The 18,347-nt window shown below is 44.8% G+C and overlaps 1 long non-coding RNA gene across 1 annotated transcript; it reads left to right on the top strand.

Annotated features, from left to right (window-relative positions):
- The first annotated feature begins 11,221 nt into the window (after positions 1–11,221).
- LOC147375577 (uncharacterized) lies at positions 11,222–18,006 on the top strand. The gene is made up of 4 exons (XR_015161567.1): positions 11,222–11,377; positions 12,070–12,233; positions 13,532–13,653; positions 17,842–18,006. It is a non-coding gene; the product is annotated as an uncharacterized LOC147375577 (long non-coding RNA).
- The last annotated feature ends 341 nt before the right edge of the window (positions 18,007–18,347 follow it).

The raw sequence follows: 18,347 nt of genomic DNA, 5'->3' as shown, positions 1-18,347 counted from the left end.
GCATCCACTTCTGATTGATCACTGTGGTGCCAGGCTTTAAATGTAGCCCATGTCTCACAGTCTGAAAGGGAAGACGAAGTTAAAATACAACAAGTAATCTCGTGCCCCAGAGGATGGAGGCAGAATTTCTCCAAGGAGATGAGAAAAGGGCCTGAGATAGGTCTTGAAGAAGAAGTAAGATTTTACCAGGGCTGAAGGACAAAGGGAACAGCAGGATGAAAATCATACAGGAAGTGAAGAATGGAGAATGCTTAGATAAAGCTGGTCATCAGGCCTGGCTGGCATATAGAAGGAGTGGAAATAGCAGAAGGTAAGCCCCATGCATCTGTGAGCCAAAATGAGAAGGGTCCTTAATGCTGTGGGAAGAGTTATCAGACTCAGCCTAGGGTTTTATGTGGAGACGTGATATGATCAGAATTACTGCAACAGAGAGGCTGGACAAGCCCAGGAAAAAGATCACAAAGGCTGAAAACAGGGCAATAGTAGAGGACATGGAGAAGATCAGATTAGTTTTGGAGATAGAAGTGGCAAGGTTTGGGCATTCTGAATGTGGACATGAAAAGCAACAGCAGAGTCAAATGTCAAGCCCTTTGAGGAGAGAGAATGGTATGGCTCTTTAAGGATTCCTGGAGGGGCAGCGTCAGTGAGTCTATCACCTAAGGGTATGTATCCATACTAGAAGTTAAGTCTAGCAAGCTTACCTAAACGAGAGACTTTAGCAGAACCTTCCAAGAGCACCAATACCAGTAATTCATGGACCTTTCCACTAGAACAGTTCCATTTACTAGCTGTCTGTCTCTCTAGCTTCCAAAGTAGGGGAGGTACATGAGTGGCTCAGTCTCAGGCAAGCGGCTGCCCCTTGCTGATCAACTGTGATCAGGAAACCAAGTCCAGTGGCCGCTAGCAGATTACCCTGTGGATTGGGGTCAGTTTCTGAAGAATGGAGAGTCCATTTTGAGTTGGCACACAGTCAGAAAACATGTACTACAGTGGGCCAGATGAGAAGTTTGGATTTGCTTGGGCTGGGTTTTCAAAGCTGTCTTCTGGAAGAAATGACAAGCTAACAGAAGCAAGAGGAGAAGCAGACCAGTCAGGGAAGGAGGCTTTGCAGCCATCACTGAGAATGACGTTGAGCTTGGCAGAGCATCAAAACATCACGTAACTATGGTGAACCAGACACGGCCATATTCAAGAGGTGGCAGAAAGAAACTGAGGTAGGTGACTCATAGCCATGCAAAGTATCAAAGAAGCCAAAGAAAGAACCAGATCAAGGGGGAGAAAGTTAGATACCCTGAGAAACTCAACAGCGTTTAAAGATTGAATAAGGCATGTTGGATTTGGCATTGATATGTGGGACCTCATGGCAAGCGCAGCAATTAGACGTAGAATAAGATCAGTGAGTGCTCGTGATGGGAAGATAAGAGGTAGGATGGTGGCTCCAGGAGAAACCAGAGTCTGGGGAGAAAATGGGACTGGATTTGTAGACATTGAGGGTGAGAGTCAGCCATGAAGTCAAGATGATGATGAAGTAGCTTATGCCCCAAGAAGGTCAGAGACTTGGGATAAAGGACACAAACTGATGAGTTAGTTTTGACAGAGTGAAAGGTCACTTTTATCCAGAGACAGGAGAGAAGTAACCAGTGGATGCTGAAGGAGAAACTTGAGGTCAAAAGAAGAGAAGTTGGCAACCGGTCCCTCTGTGTGTTCTGTTTTCTCTTTTCCCCTTGAACATGAAATGAGCCTAGAGTTGTCCTGAAGAATTTCTCGGTTTCAACAATGCAGGTAGAATACATTTGTTTTCAATCAGCAGAAAGTTCAAGAAATGCTTCAAGAGGTGAGAAAAAGCCTGTAATAAGGACTATCAACCCAGAGCAAAAATTAATTGTTGGTCATGTATATGTTTTACTAATTGTCTTAAAATTTTTAAGTAATTTTGAAGAATATGATAATTGTAATAAGTTTAAAATTCCCCAACTGTCTGCTTTTTAAAAATAAGAAAACTTGCCATTTATGCAACAAACAGGTAAAATACAATTGATATTTCCCATAGAAAACAGTCAGTTTTATATTGACTTATTGGGTTCACCAGGTGTTAATCCTACATTTTCCCCTTAGGGGAAGAAAATGTCTATAATAATGAAATAAATAGTTTCTTTCACAACCTCTAGGTAATTCTAATCATTTCTCAGAACCGAGAGGATGCCTCAATTCTGATGCCAGAGAGCTGTTGGAAGTCGCACCCCTGGGATCCCTGCAGGTACTTTGAGAAAGTCTACAAAAATGTTAGAAGGCAGGTTATTGGTCTCATCCTCATCTTAGCAGTTCCAGAAACTCTATATTGTCAACTCTTTCAAACAGATCAAGTTCTGAGAGGCTGCCTGGCCACACTGGGGCGTCTCAATGAATGACAATTCCTATGCAATCTTTTATAGTGAGGAGTTCGCCACGTCTTGTGTCTCCATCATTCCGGACACATTCTACCTTGCTATTGTTGAGTAACCATGGAGGCTAAGAGAGGAAGTACAAAGGGTTTTTTTTTTTTTTTTTTTGGTGGACAAACGATAAAAGTACAGAGGAATGAGTGCACTTGAAAGAAGTAACATCTCAACCACGATAAAGCCTGAGGGATCATCCCAGTACTTCTAAAGGAAATACACATAGCTCCCTGCAAAGTGCCTAACACAATGTGGGAATACAGCTGGGGAGGGTTGGTGGGTGAACCAGTAAACGCACCAGCTCATCCTAGTCTCTGACTGCGGTGGACGCCTCCTTCCTTTGATTCAATCAGACCCTGCTCCTTTTGCAGCCATTCAGCATCAGGATATGTTAATGCAGTAAATTAGGCTTATGTGTGGATACAACCTGACTCTCGTGAGTCTATGCCTCACTCATAGAAGGTCCCATCATCCTTTCATGCCATGGGAATCCTTCTGACTTTGGCTGCTTGCTCTCACCCCATCACACTTTGCTTTGTGACTGATTAAGTTGTACAGGGATGACTTGGTTTCTGAGACTGTGTCAGCAATGCCTTTCTTTTCTCCTCACATCAGAGTGATCTTCTGGGCACTCCTTGAACCACCTACTGTCTAGGAGCCTCCTGTCTCAATGACCAGGGTTTTGGCTTTAGAGGTTGAGAAGATGCTTGTGTATGGAGACCAGACCCTCTTTGTGACTTTGACTTTTTGTTCTGACTGTACTTCCTCCCACAAGTCCTGTCCTAGCCAGGACTTTCCTCCTTCAGTCTCATGTCTCGGCTCCCCAGTCCCTCTTCCAGATGTGTTTTCCAGACCCTTGCCTCAGTGCCCTGTTAACTGCATTCTAGTTCCTCACTGTTCTAGCATATGATTATCAGACTGCAGCGTTGCTCTAGCTGGCACAGATTAGTGGAAAAATAATACTTCTACTAGGGTTCAACATACTAACAAAATGGCCCTAGATTTGAAAATTATCCACTTCTTTGCTTCTCATGAACATTCAACCTCTAAAACACAGTTTTAAAAATTAATACAGGTATACCTCATTTTATTGCACTTTGCAGATACTGCCATTTATTTTTTTTTTTTAGAAATTGAAGCTTTATGGAAACCCTCTGTCAGATGATGGTTAGCATTTTTTATTTTCACAATAAAATATTTTTTACTGAGGTATGTGCATTGTTATTTAGACATGATGCTGTTGCACACTGAATAGACTACAGTATGAGTAGACATAACTTTTATATGCATTGGGAAACCAAAACACCCATGTGACTCCTTTTATTGTGGTATTCACTTTATCCCAGTGGTCTGGAACCAGCCTGCAGTATCTCCAAGGTATGCCTGTATCACCAAAAATATTGTATTCAGCTAAATTATAGGACTTTATGCATATGAATTTCACTTATCCCACACACAGATTCAATGGGTAAAGTACATCTTTAACTTTTAAAATACGCACAATTTGATATATAAATAAAAGTAGCTAAGTTCTTTCTAGGTGCAGAATGTGTTGGTTTCAACTGCTGGAGAACTGCCTCCCTCAGCTTGGACCTCTTTGTCCCACTCTCTCTCTGTCTACACACAGTCATACACAAATACAAACACACACACATATACATCCCATTACTGTTAAACTCCTTTTTTCATGTGTTGGTGTTTGTAATATGGAACTTTATAATTTACGTACATTTCCTTTAATATCTCCTCTTCATAGTCACGGGGCTTCTCAGATGGCACTAGTGGTAAAGAACCCGCCTGCCAATGCAGGAGACATAAGAGACCTGGGTTTGATCCCTGGGTCGGGAAGATCCCCTGGAGGAGGGCATGGCAACTCACTCCAGTATTCTAGCCTGGAGAATCCCATGGACAGAGGAGCCTGGTGGTCTGTGGTACATAGGGTCGAACAGGACTGAAGTGACTTAGCACACATGCGCCCTCTTCACAGTCCCATAGTGACTGCTTTACATAATAAAGAAGTGAGGTTCATAGAGGGGAAATGACAAAATTGGAACCAAGAAGAGATCGTCAGTCTCTGAACCTGCCTCTTAAGTAGCTTACTTGCAGCAGAAGAGTCAAGAATTTTGTTTTGAGCTGCAGCTCTCATTAGAGCAGAATGACCTTATTGGGAAATGTTATTCCAGAGGAAGAAAATAGCTGCCTACTCTCCATTTTCATCAATGGCAAGTGTCTGCCCTCTTCTGGCCAAAGGGAGGATGACGGCTATCACTGAGCAAATTCTTAGGACAAAAGTCAAACCTTCGTATGGGGGAGTTTGTAGGGGCTCCATGATAATTATTGCTTTTTTAGTGAGTTCTTGTCATAGCTTTGCATATGACTTTGCTCTGGGACCTTCCAGACGACTGCCTGTACCCTATTCCCCTTGAACTTGGTGATCTCTGAAGTCCTCACTAGCCCTGACTGTAAGAACTGTAACGGAGGCTTGTGTTAATGACGTCTTACAGCAATGCAAGGCCAAGTCTGCTGTGGGTGGATGCGAAGGCATGGCAGCATGGCAACCTGAGCGGGGGCAGGTGCTAGTGCAAATAGACCCCCAGCATTTATTGATTAGGAAGCCCCTTCGATCCTGCTCATTATTCTCCTGAGCTCCTTCGAGGCTCTGAGCTCCCTCAAGTGGCTGCTATACCCAGCAACCTTTTTCATCAAGATAAGTCAAGGTCAGGATGGTCTTCACTCCCATGATGAACTCTTCTCAGTTCAGGGACACCAAGAGACTGAAAGTGAGCCATAAACAGGAGTGGCCAACACACAAGGTCCTTCATTGCACGTGCTTGGCGGACGTTCCTCACATGCTGACTCGATGGAAACTTCATGGGCAGCACGAAAGGCTGGAAGCCAGTCAAGACACAGGAGAACTGGGATGTAAAGACGCTTCCTTTGTTTGTGAAATGGTTCACAAAGGCAGTTGTTCCTAGGAATGGGCAAGAGTTTTAAATCACGTATGTGTGGTTTGGCTGGGTCACCCTAAAGGCAGCTTCTGAGTCAGGAATTCATGTGCAGGTTTGGAAGGCCACCAGAGGAGACAAAGAGAAGGTGGGAGACTGGGAAGGCCCCGAGGGTGAGGGGCAGCCCTACTGAGCAAGGGAGCAGAGTCTCGGTGGCACCTGCCCTCTGTTGGTGCAGGGTCACCCCTGAGCTGTTAGCTAACTGGAGCCAGGGTCAGCTTGAAGAATACGGGTGCTACACTGTGTGCTTAGCTGATCCCCAAATCAAAACAGAGCAGATCAGTCGCTCAGTCATGTCTAACTCTTTGCAACCCCATGAATCGCAGCACGCCAGGCCTCCCTGTCCATCACCAACTCCCGGAGTTCACTCAGACTCACGTCCATCGAGTCAGTGATGCCATCCAGCTATCTCATCCTCTGTTGTCCCCTTCTCCTCTTGCCCCCAATCCCTCCCAGCATCAGGGTCTTTTCCAATGAGTCAACTCTTCGCATGAGGTGGCCAAAGTACTGGAGTTTCAGCTTTAGCATCATTCCTTCCAAAGAAATCCCAGGGTTGATCTCCTTCAGAATGGACTGGTTGGATCTCCTTGCAGTCCAAGGGACTCTCAAGAGTCTTCTCCAACACCACAGTTCAAAAGCATCAATTCTTCGGCGCTCAGACTTCTTCATAGTCCAACTCTCACATCCATACATGACCACAGGAAAAACCATAGCCTTGACTAAACGAACCTTTGTTGGCAAAGTAATGTCTCTGCTTTTGAATATGCTATCTAGGTTGGTCATAACTTTCCTTCCAAGGAGGAAGCGTCTTTTAATTTCATGGCTGCAGTCACCATCTGCAGTGATTTAAAAACCTTGGAGAGATGCATAAGAGTAAGGAACAAAAGGTAAACTTTTCATTGATCATACCAAGTGTTAGAGATAAATAGTAAAATGTCAGTGTTCTTACACAACTTGTGATATGCATGTATATATCATGTATATATGTATATATCAAATATACATGTGTATATAATATTTACCATGCACTTTGCATGTCACGATGGTATTATATATGGAAGATTTCTGGAGAATTTCTCCAGAAATTCTCTAGAAAGCAGTATTATGTAACCTTCCTTTTTTACAATTTACTATATCTAGAAGCTCTTTTCCTTTTCTCATCACCTACAACATGATTTTAATGACTTTATTATTGTAGTCTCTGATAAGGATATGTCATCATTCGTTTATTAAGCCCCTACTTTGGACATCTAAATGATTTGCAAAGTCTGACTATTATATGCTGAAATGAACATCCTTGGATATAAGTCTTGTTGTAGGTCTCTGATGGTTGCCTTAAGATCAGTTCCTAACGGTAGAATTACTGGGCAGAAGTTCAATTATTCATTCGTTAAGTGTATATCAAACACCTTATTATGTGCCAGTGCTGTCCTAAGTCCTTGGGACAGACCAGTAAGCCATGTCTCTGTCACTAAGATGTGTATTGACTGGGAGGGGGAGGTGGTGAGGGGGCAATATATAGTAAATGAATACAGTGGTGCTGATAAAAGCTATCAAGAAAAGCATTTACCATGGCCCCCAGAAACATGCCACCAGCAGAATGGGGCCTGTGGCTTCACGTCCTCACTGACACTATGCAGTTTTGAAATTTGCCACTTCAAGATGCAAAAAGTTGCATATTTATTGCATGGCCAGTGACATTGAACACATTACTGTGAGTTTATGTTTTTAGGTTGTCGGTTCAGATTCTTTATCTGTCTTCCTCTGATATTCTGCTTTAGGATATTCATCCTTTGTCTCTCATACATGTAACCAAACTTTCCCCAACTTACTACTTGCTTTTAATTTTGTTTTTGATGTTTCTTGGGGCCATGGAGCTTTTAAATTTTATGTAATCAAATCTGTAAATCCTTCCCTTTATATAATCTACGTTTTCTGTAATGCTGAAGGAAATCTTCCTAATCTAATACGTTAGGTCATCCATATTTTTGTCTATTTTTCTAAATTTTCTTTTGAAGTTTTCTTTCATTAAATTCATATGGAATTTGTTTTTCAGGAGGAATCTCAAATACTTTTTTCTGAAGTTTTTTGGAAAATGATTGGGAAAGACCCTCTTAAGCGAGCTGAAGGGAGGCGTGGGGGTGGGGCTGTGGTTTGGGGCCACCCCTGAGCTGAGACTCTGGGGCAGCCCTGAGGCTGAAGTGTGGGAGCCCTTCCAGCCTCCAGTCATGCCAGAAGCTGCCTTGGAGAAGTAGAACCCACTGTGCTCTGCTGCCTAGGGGCTCCCCAGTCTTCACCTTGACTTTGCTGGTGTGGGCCCTGCCATATAGGGAAGGCAGACTCTCACAGGGTCATGGAGGAAGTGGGAGAGCTGTGGGCAGGGGTCGAGTTTACTGAGGAACACGTAGGTAGTGGTTGCTGACTGTCCCCGGTGCCTAGGCCTCCCAAGGGATGCACTGGAAAGCCATCAGCTCCTTTGATGCAGAGCTCAGGGGAATAGCATCCAGGATCAGAAACTATTAGCCACATTGATTGGACCAATAAATGGCAACCACTTGAGCCTCCTCTGTGGATAGAAGGGGAGGGGAGTGATGGTCTGGTGGGATAAACAGAGCAGAATGTCCTGGTTGGTGCTCTAACTTTGCAACTAATTGCTGTGTATCCTTGACCAAGTTACAATACCTCTCTGGTTCAAGTTTTATCAGATCAGATGTTCGATTATACTATGTCTAGCAACATTAATTGGTTGGGAAGAATATCCACAGTAGACTTCTTGGTTTGGAGTGCTTGGTACAGTTGTACAGATAAGTTTGGGGAATGTGTACAGTACACTAGCTTGATGCTTTGGAAAGAGTGTGTGTGTGTGTGTGTGAGTGAGAGAGAGAGATAATTAGAGGAAGAGAAGGGAGGTGGGAAAGAAGAACGAAAGTAAGAAGGAAATTGAAAATAAGTTGGCCCTGTGAAAAAATTGAGCCAAGGTTTGTTGTGAGTTGGAATTTCTGCCAATCATCCTAACCTGCATAAAGGTAAGTGGGAGGAGTAGGGATTACTCATAAAGGTGCAATAGCAAACTTTCAACCCACCAACTGCCTCAAAGGGGGAGAGTCCTGTTCGCCTTCAAAATTAACATTTAAAACCACCCTTGTCCAGAATTGTCACTCACAGCTACTTGCTGCCCTCTGCTGGTTAAAATAAATAATGTCTGCATTACAAAATAAGTTTTTTGTTTCTTGTTTTAGGTTTAAGAGAATAGTTGCTTTGCCAATGGCTCAGATGGTAAAGAATCCGCCTGCAATGCAGTAAACCCAGGTTCAATCCCTGGGTCAGGAGGATCCCCTGGAGAAGAGAATGGCTACCCACTCCAATACTCTTGCCTGGAGAATTGCATGGACAGAGGAGCCTGGTGGGCTATAGGCCATGGGGTCACAAAAAGTTAGGCACAACTAAGCAATTAACACTTTCACTTCATAGTTGCTTTACAAAGTTGTGTTAGTTTCTACTGTACAGCAAAGTGAATCAGCTATATATACATGCTAAGTCACTTTAGTCGTGTCCGATTCTGTGCGACCCCATAGACGGCGCCCATCAGGCTCCCCCGTCCCTGGGATTCTCCAGGCAAGAACACTGGAGTGGGTTTCCATTTCCTTCTCCAGTGCATGAAAGTGAAAAGTCAAAGTGAAGTCGCTCAGTTGTGTCCGACTCTTTGCGACCCCATGGACTTCAGCCCACCAGGCTCCTCCATCCATGGGATTTTCCAGGCAAGAGTACTGGAGTGGGGTGCCATTGCCTTCTCCGTATATATACATATATCCCTTCTTTTTGGATTTTCTTCCCATTTAGGTTACCATAAAGTATGAGTTGAGTTCCATGTGCTATACAGTAGGTTCTTATTAGTGATCTATTTTATACATGAAAGTGAAAGTGAAGTAGTTCAGTTGTGTCTGACTCTTTGCGACCCCGTGGATTGTAGCCTACCAGGCTCCTCCCTCCATGGGATTCTCCAGGCAAGAATACTGGAGTGGGTTGCCATTTCCTTTTCCAGGGGATCTTCCCAACTCAGGGATCGAACCTGGGTCTCCTGCATTGCAGGCAGACACTTTAACCTCTGAGCCACCAGGGAAGCCCTGCTATTTTATACATAGCAGTGTATATATGTCAATCCCAATCTCCCACTTCATCCCACCCTGTATTGCCCCCTTGGTATCCATGCGCTTCTTCCCTACATCTGTGTGTCTATTTCTGCTTTGCAAATAAATTCATCTATATCATTTTTCTAGATGCCACATATAACAATATATAATATTTATTTTTCTCTTTCTGAGTTTTTCACTCTCTGAGTCTCTAGGTCCATCCACGACTCTGTAAATGGCACTGTTTTATTCCTTTTTATGACTGAGTAGTATTCCATTGTATATGTGTATTATACATCTTCTTTCTCCATTACTCTGTCACTGGACATTTAGGTTGCTTCTATGTCCTGGCTATTGTAAATAATGCTGATGCTTCAGTGAACACTTGGGTACATGTATGTTTCTGAATTATGGTTTTCTCTGAATTTGTGCCCAGGGGTGAAATTGCTGGGTCATATGGTAGTTCTATTTTTGGTCTTTTAAGGAACCTCCATACTCTTCTCCATAGTGGCTGTCTCAATTTACACTCCCACCAACAGTGTAAGAAGCTTCCCTTTTTTCCACACCCTCTCCAGCATTTATTGTTTTTAGATTTCTTGATGATGGCCATTTAACTGATTGTAGTAATGATATTTATTCTCCCCGCCCCAAATATTTATGGAGCACCTAAGTACCAGCCACAGTTGATGTTCAGTCACTAAGTTGTATCTAACTCTTTTGTGACCCCATGGACTGTGGCCTGCCAGGCTCCTCTGTCTGTGGGATTTCCCAGGCAAGCATACTAAAGTGGGTTGCCTTTTCCTTCTCCAGGACATCTTCCCAACCCAGGGATTGAACCTGCATTTGCTTCATTGCAGGTGAATTCTTTACCAATGAGCCACCTGGGAAGCCTGTTCTAAAGCAGACCAGTGACCAAAATGAACAGGTATTCCTACCTTCGTGGAATTTAATTCAATAACAACAATGATAACATCTAACATTTATAGAGTTCTTGCTATGTATGTGAGAGGTAGTATTTTAATTCTTTGATATTTATCAATTCTTTTTAATCCTAAAATCAATCCTAAGAAATAAGTATGTATTTCAGTCATTTTAAAGCTGAATAAATTGATACACGAGAGGTTAACGATTTCCCTGAGGTTAGACAGCTGGGATCCTGGAGAAGGGTATGGCAACCAACTCCAGTATTCTTGCCTAGAGAATCCCCTTGGACAGAGGAGCCTGGCAGACTGCAGTCCATGGGGTCGCAAAGAGCCGGACACGACTGAGCAATTAAGCACAAACAGCTGGGAAATAACTGAGCCAGGTTTAATTCATTTTTTCTCTGGAGTCTGTTCTTAACCAAGTCCCTTCACTGCCTTTACTGTCATTTCTAGCAGATTCATTTCTCTCCCTGTCCCAAATACTGTGCAGACACTGACATGAAATGGAAAGGCAAACTCTGACCTACTTGTTTGGTTCAGCCACTCATCTATCTTAGCCTCTGTGTGGCCCTAAGCCAGTCTCTTATCCCACATAGTTATAGGCAGATTAATACATGGTGGGTGCATGCTCACAGCAGGCCATGACAAATGTCCTTGTTCTCCTTCTCCTAAGCTGATCTTCAGATGAGAGGAAGCCACTGGAGGGGTGGAATCTCTGACCTGTTGCTCCAGGCTTTTGTCTCAAGGTCCTTGTGAGTCCTGCATCTCCAGTTCAGCACAAAGGGCAGGAGGCAACCTGGAGCTTAATGATGAAACTGAAAGTTCTTCCCTGCTCAGCCTGGATCTCTGGGGCACAGGGACAGCTTACAGCAAGAGGGCTTCAGGTCAGCTCCAGGGAAGAGTTGGCATCTCTTGACTGGAAGGTGGAGAGCCTGCCAGGCTCCAGGGAAAGCAGCAGTCAGATGCTGGAGGGAGGGTGGAGAGCAGCAGGGCCCAGAACAAGTGAGGGAGTCTTCACATTTTGTAAGCCCTCGATTTCTACTTGCTAATTTTCTTTTTATCATGTGTGCCCAACCTCATAAAATGTCAGCTTTATAGAGAAAGGACATATTGCTAAATTTCATTTTTTAAAAATATCTTCAGAAATTTGATGTTTTTAAAAGCAAATTTTAAAAGTATCTGATATTGTATACCCTAGAATCCCCTCTTATAACCATCTAGTTAACAGCATTATACTAGCTACTCTTTAGGAAGCACTTCTGTGCCAGCACCTCACAGCAGCCCCATGACACATCTTCATTCACATCACTTAGAGAGCAACATGCTGAAGCTCAGAGAGGTTAAGTCATTTGTCCTGGGTCACACAGCCAACTCTCACAGCTGTGCCTGGATGGCTCCATTACCACCACCCTATTCTGTGTCCCAAAGGGAGGAGAACATCATAAACTGACTGACTGACCTCTAGGTCCCAGTGTCATCCCAAAAAGCAAAGACAGTTCATCACTGGGTTTTGTCTGAACACAGAACAGAGGTTTCATCCTCATCTCTGGGCTTCTGTCACATGATCTGAAAGCAGCAGATCTGCATGTCCCTGAGAGAGGAGTGATGGGGCCAGCTCTCACATGATCCAGATCCACCAGCTTGGAGCAGCCAAAGGCTCAAGGGAGCCCCAGAAAGGACCTCATGAGAAGCAGTCAGTGAGTTGAAACAGGAGCTGCCAGGAACTGTCATACATACTTGGTGAGAAATTCTCAGTAGCTTTATGTGGGGGTGGGAGGGGAGGGTATCACTATTCTGAACACTAAAGAGAAGGGACTGAGGTCCAGGGGAAGAGGCCTGCCAGAGGCCAGGTGGTGGCTGGACGCCAGAGCCTTACAGAAGGAAGCTCAGTCCTACCTGTGGTCTACCCCCGTGGCCCTGCCCTCCAGATCGGCCGCAGCAGCACTGACACTGCCTGGGGCATGACAGAAATGCAGAATCAGGCAAACCAGCATCCTCTCCCAGCCCCGGCCCACCGGTGAGGCTGCTGCAGCCTGCACTTGCCCGCTGAGGGCTAACTCACACCTGAAGGGGCACCCCCAAATTGCAGATAGGAGAGACATTTTCCCAAAGGACATGCAACTTTCTTGGTTGATACTATTCCAGTAGGAAGACCATAGCATGGTAACTGGAAGTTTTACTGAGGCACGAATTTGAGTCATGGCCACTGCCTGGCTGGTGGTCTGGGGAAGTAGCTCTGCTCTTGGGAGCTGACTGGGAGGATGGAGGGGACCCAAGGGCCACTTCATCCTCTGGCTGGTTTGTTCCTGTCATCTAGATCTCAGACAGTGCACCCAGCATAAAAGGGATTGAAGTGAGGAACCCAGCTCCGTGCCACTGTTTCCTCACATGTAAAATGATCATACTGTATATCTCACTGTGTTGTAGGGAAAGGTGAGTTAGGTCAGGCTTGGCATGTCAGAAACGCTCCATAAATGTTAGCTGTGATAATCAACATCATGGATTCTTGACATCTGTGGGAATAATGCACCCCAGACCCTCTTCCAGTTTCCTAAATGACAAACAAAGGATGCATATGTTGGCTCCTGAGTTTCTCCAAACTACATGTTCCATGTTGAATGCAGTGTTTTCTGTGTACCTCATCACATTTCAAGTCAACCAACTATTCAGCTTCTCTCTCACCATGGTGGTGAGTATGTGGTGGCCAGAATTCACTGAGATGCAGTATTTTTATTACCTCATGAGTTTGTCACTGACTCAGTCGTAAGCAGAGACCAACCCAACCACATGAATGAGCAGTCCCTGGGTCCCCTCCACCCCCGCAAAAGCCCCGCAGAGCTGAGACTTTTGCCCAGAGCCCCAGCAGTGGACATGATTCAAATTTGTGGCCCAGCAAAGCTGTCAATTATTATTCTCTGGGCTCATTCCATCTGGAACTGTTTAAACCAAGAGAGTTGGCACCATGACTGTCAAGAGAGCCATTATGATTTTTCCCAAGGTGTGTTTCAGAGGATGCTAGTTCCAGTGAATGTTTACAGGTGCTGAGTCTTCGCTGGGCTCTCAAGGAAGTTTGAGGAACCTTGGCATTTTAAGCAAGTTCCTTTTCCGAAGACATCTGCATTTTTCACATGCCAGCTTTGAGTTTGCAAGGGAGGATAAGGTAGGCTCTTCCTCATGCTTCTTTGACCACGTACTCTTGTCTGTGTGGGACATGTTCTACTGCAGTACTTTCCAGACCTTCCTCTGCACATGGTTCGCCTGGGAGCTTATGTGCTGTTTCTGACTCAGAAGATCTCGGAGCAGCCTGAAAGTCTACATTTCTATTAGGCTCCCGGGTCCTGTGGATGCTACTGGTTCCACGGACTTGGAACAGTTGGGGTTTGAGGAGATACTTCTGAAAGGTGTGTGCTGCGTTCACTACCCCAGAAGGCTCCCGTGACCTCCCTTTCATAGCTTTAACACTTGCTGAAGTGCTTGGAGTGTGTGAAAAGTGAGCCGAGCACTGGGCTGGAGAGGAAGCTCAGGAGAGCAAAGAGTTCCATCTGTTTTGTTCCCAGCAATATCTCCAGAACCGGGAGCTGAGCCTGGATCACACAGGGGCTCAGTCACACCTGTGGAATGATGTCATTACTAGGGAAACTCAGCCAAGATGCTCTTTTCCAGGCGTCTTCTGAAACATGTACTGTGCTGAACTGTGATGGATTTGAGTTTTTCAGTGGGCTGAGATTGCTGCAGACTCACCAAAAATTTTGAAAAGCATCCAAAGCATCTCTTTCTTAAGCTTATAAGTCTGACTCAGCATCTAGGTGAGGCCCCCACCTGCGAGGCATGGCTGCTTTTCTTGTTATGGGAGCTTCAGCTCACATGGTCTTTGAGCATGAGCTCCATGGTCTTCATGGAGAGAGAGGGCATCCCGCTCTGGCACTCGGGGGTATGGGCTACAGGTGGCCCATTATCTCCAGAATGAAGCATTTTCTTTGAGATAGGACCAAAGTAGCCCAGGCAAAGTTCATGGGCAAATTATTAAACCAAGATCAAGGATTCGGCCTCAATCTTGTCCTGATGTTCTCATTACCAATCCGGGCAGGAAGCCAACTTCCTTGTTCTTCAAGTGTGTGTGTATTTGTTTGTTTGTTTTGATCCGAAAGAACAGGAGAAGCTATTTGTTACCATGGCAAGTACTCAGATTCTTATTTTTTTGTATAGAAGTATATTTGACTCATGATATTATATTAGTTTCAAGTATACAATAGTGATTTAGTATTTTTTATGGATTATACTCCTCTTTAAAGTGAAAGTGAAGTTGCTCAGTCATGTCAGACTCTTTGCAACCCCATGGATGGTAGCCTACCAGGCTCCTCCCTCCATGGGATTCTCCAGGCAAGAATATTGGAGTGAGTTGCCATTTCCTTTTCCAGGGGATCTTCCCAACCCAGGGATCGAACCTGGGTCTCCCACATTGCAGGCAGATGATTAACCTCTGAGCCACCAGGGAAGCCCCATACTCCACTTTAAGTTATCATAAAATATTGGTTACATTTCCTGTGCTGTACAATATATCCTTGAAGCTTATTTTATACACAGTAGTCTGTGCTTCTTAATCCCCTACTCCCATCTCACTCCCTTCCTTCATCCCACTTCCTACTGGTGATCACTAGTTTGTTCTATCTGTGAGTCTATTTCTGTTTTGTTGTATTTTCTCATTTGTTTTATTATTATTTTTAGATTCCACATATAAGTGGAAATATGCAGTCTTTGTCTTTCCTTGTTTGCTTATTTCACGAAGAATAATACCTTCCAGCGAGGTTCTTAAATAGGGGAGCATGGGGGTTCTCAAATAGGGGTTTAGTGTCTTCAACAGCTTCTCACCTTTGAGAAACTTAATCTTCTTAGGAAGCCCCAGCTCTCAATACATGAGCTGTGTAGCCAGCAACCAATGGGAAGTACATGAGGTGCTCCTCAGTGATTCCTGAGCTGAGGCGATCCCAGAGGGCCTCTCAGAGAAGTGGGAATGAGCTGAGTCTTCAAGTGGGTGGTTAATAGGGCAGGATAAAGGAAGAGTGTGTGAGTGTGATGATGAACTTCCACAAGCATTATTTGGAAAGCTGTGACTAGAGTAGCCTGCCTAGAAGATGGTCTGATATGCAGTGGATAGAAAAGCAGACTGGAAGCGGAGTGTAAAAAGCCTTAAATGTCAGGCCATGGGGGCTGGACACCTGGACCCATCTCTTTAGAACTGGAGTCTGGTTACGGCAACCACTAGGCAGTCACAGAAAGGCTCCTCTTGAGTGAGGCCAAGGGTGGGTCACCAGATTTATAAGGAGCCACTGGGTTCAGCCACTAGGTACGGTTATACAGCTTGTGCACTGCGCCAGAGTGCCTGACCAAGGGAACGGTTCCCACTCCCCATCAAGCTGCCTTCTCCTAGAGGGCCTCCTCCTTCCGGTGTTCACAAAGACACCCTCGTGAGCTGGCGGTGGTCAGATCCTCTCAAGTGACGGCCGGGGGTGTTGACATTTTCTCAGAGCAGCCGCTGTGTATGTTCCCAGGGTGTCCCGGGGAGGGCGCTGCTCAGCTTAGCACAGGCCGACAGAGCCCTGAACGCAGAGCTGTTCTAAGAATGCAGCCAGAACTGGAGCAAGCCGGTTTTCAGCTCCTGGGCTCACGGACCAGCGAGCAAGTGGTCCGTACCTGTCCTCGCAGCCGAATTCAACGAAATCTTAACTGCGAGGAGGACTCAATTCCTAGCACGAAAGAAGTGAGAACAGAGCGTCTGCAGCCCTAAAGCTCCTAAAGTTAGGACCCGCAGCCCTCGGTCCAGAGGGGTTTGGGCGGAGACTTGTCCCGCAGTTTCCGGGCCGGGCAGGAGCGGAGACACAAGCAAAGGGATACAGAGAGACGCGAGGGCTCCAAGGATGGGGCAGCAGGTGTGTCTCAGCAGGGCCACCGCTAGCCTTTGGGTTCTCCTGTCACTGTGACAACCAGAAACTTTCCCCCGCGTGTTTCAAAGCCCCCCTCAGGAGGGTTGAATCATTCCCAAATGACAACTGAGCCAGCATCCTGGCCTTAGAAGCAAGGGTCCCAGCCTCATTCAAAGGCTGCTGAGCACAGCGCCACGGTCTCCCGCCAGGTTCTTGGTTGGGCTCCTCTGAAGAGTGAGTGTAGGCTACTGACTGTGGCACAGCACCCCCACCCCGCCCAGCAAGGAGCGCCCAGGGTTCCCCCCGACCCCTATTATTGTCAGGGAGGTGAACCCAGCATCAGGTCCACCACTTAGCCTGAGAAGACCATGCGTGACTTGGGGTGTTTACTGCTCCTTTGCCTTATTTTCATATTTTATCACATTCTTACGAATATTTAAACAATGTATTGTTTCATCTTGCTCGTTTTGAAATGTTACGAAAAGATCATACCTTAGGTGAGTTACATTTTTAAAAAATTAAAAGCTCTGTTTGTGAGATTTATTTGCGTTGATGCAAATAGCTGTAGTTCATTCATTTTCACGTTCTCATACAAGTCTCCCAGTGCATGTGGGCAAATGTCCTGAGGTATAGGAATGAAGTGGATAGGTCATAGAGTCAGATTTTCAACTTCTATGCGGCACCAAATTGTTTTGCAAAGTGTTTGTATAAATTTCAGTGCTACTGGCAGTATGTGAAAGTTCCTATTAAACCACATTCTCATAAACACCAGCTATTATCTTAATTTTCTCAATCTAGTGTGTGTAATATAGTATCTTCTTGGTCTTGGTTTTCATTACCCTGATTACTAATGAGATTAAACATAATTTCATGTTTATTTGTCATTTGTGCTTCCTCTTCTGTGAAATGCTTAATTGTTCCTGTTCTGTTCCCACTTTCATTAGGTTGTCCTAATTTGTAGAATTAAAAAACATGCAATCTGAATATTAATTCCTTGTTAGTTATATCTCTTACAATTATCTTAGTATTTTCACTTTATGGTGTCTTTTGATAGTATTAATGTAGATGTATTATCAGTGTTTTCTTTTTTTTTAAATTTACTTCTTATATTTATTTGGTTATGCCAGGTCTTAGCTGTAGTATATGGGATCTAGTTCCCTGACCAGAAATCGAACCCAGGCCTCCTTCACTGGAAGCACAGAGTCTAACCACTAGACAACCAGGGAAGTCCAGTCAGTATTTTCATTTTTTGTTGGTAGTATTTGTGTCTTTTTAAAGAAATCATTTTAATAAATTGTAAGGTTACAAAGGTATTTGAAATTTCTTCTAAAAACTTTTTGCATGTTTAAAATTTTAATCTGTTGGAAATTAACTTTTGTATATGAGAATTAGGATTACCTTTCAAGTTTTCTTTTATGGATAACCAGTCACCTCCGGGAGGAGCTACCCCACGTCCGATGTCAGGGGCGGCAGCAGAGAGGAGCTAACACAGCCTGAGGACAGGGGCGGCGGCTGGGAGGATCAACCCCACATCCAAGGAGCCGTGGCTGCGCAGGCGCAGGAGGGCCTAGAGAAGCTATCCCACGTTGAAGGTCAGGAAGGGCGGCGGTGAGGAGATACCTCTAGTCCAAGGTAAGGAGCAGTGGCTGCCCTTTGCTGGAGCAGCCGTGAAGAGATACCCCACGCCCAAGGTAAGAGAAACCTAAGTAAGATGGTAGGTGTTGCAAGAGGGCATCAGAGAGCAGACACACTGAAACCATACTCACAGAAAACTAGTCAATCTAATCACACTAGGACCACAGCCTTGTCTAACTCAATGAAACTAAGCCATGCCCGTGGAGCAACCCAAGACGGGCAGGTCATGGTGGAGAGATCTGACAGAATGTGGTCCACTGGAGAAGGGAATGGCAAACCACTTCAGTATTCTTGCCTT

Source organism: Bos grunniens, chromosome 3 (assembly GCF_055505025.1).
Source record: "Bos grunniens cultivar Pamir isolate PY7600 chromosome 3, Bosgru_T2T1.0, whole genome shotgun sequence".
NCBI classification, from domain to species: domain Eukaryota; kingdom Metazoa; phylum Chordata; class Mammalia; order Artiodactyla; family Bovidae; genus Bos; species Bos grunniens.
This window is presented reverse-complemented; position numbering and strand designations above follow the sequence as displayed.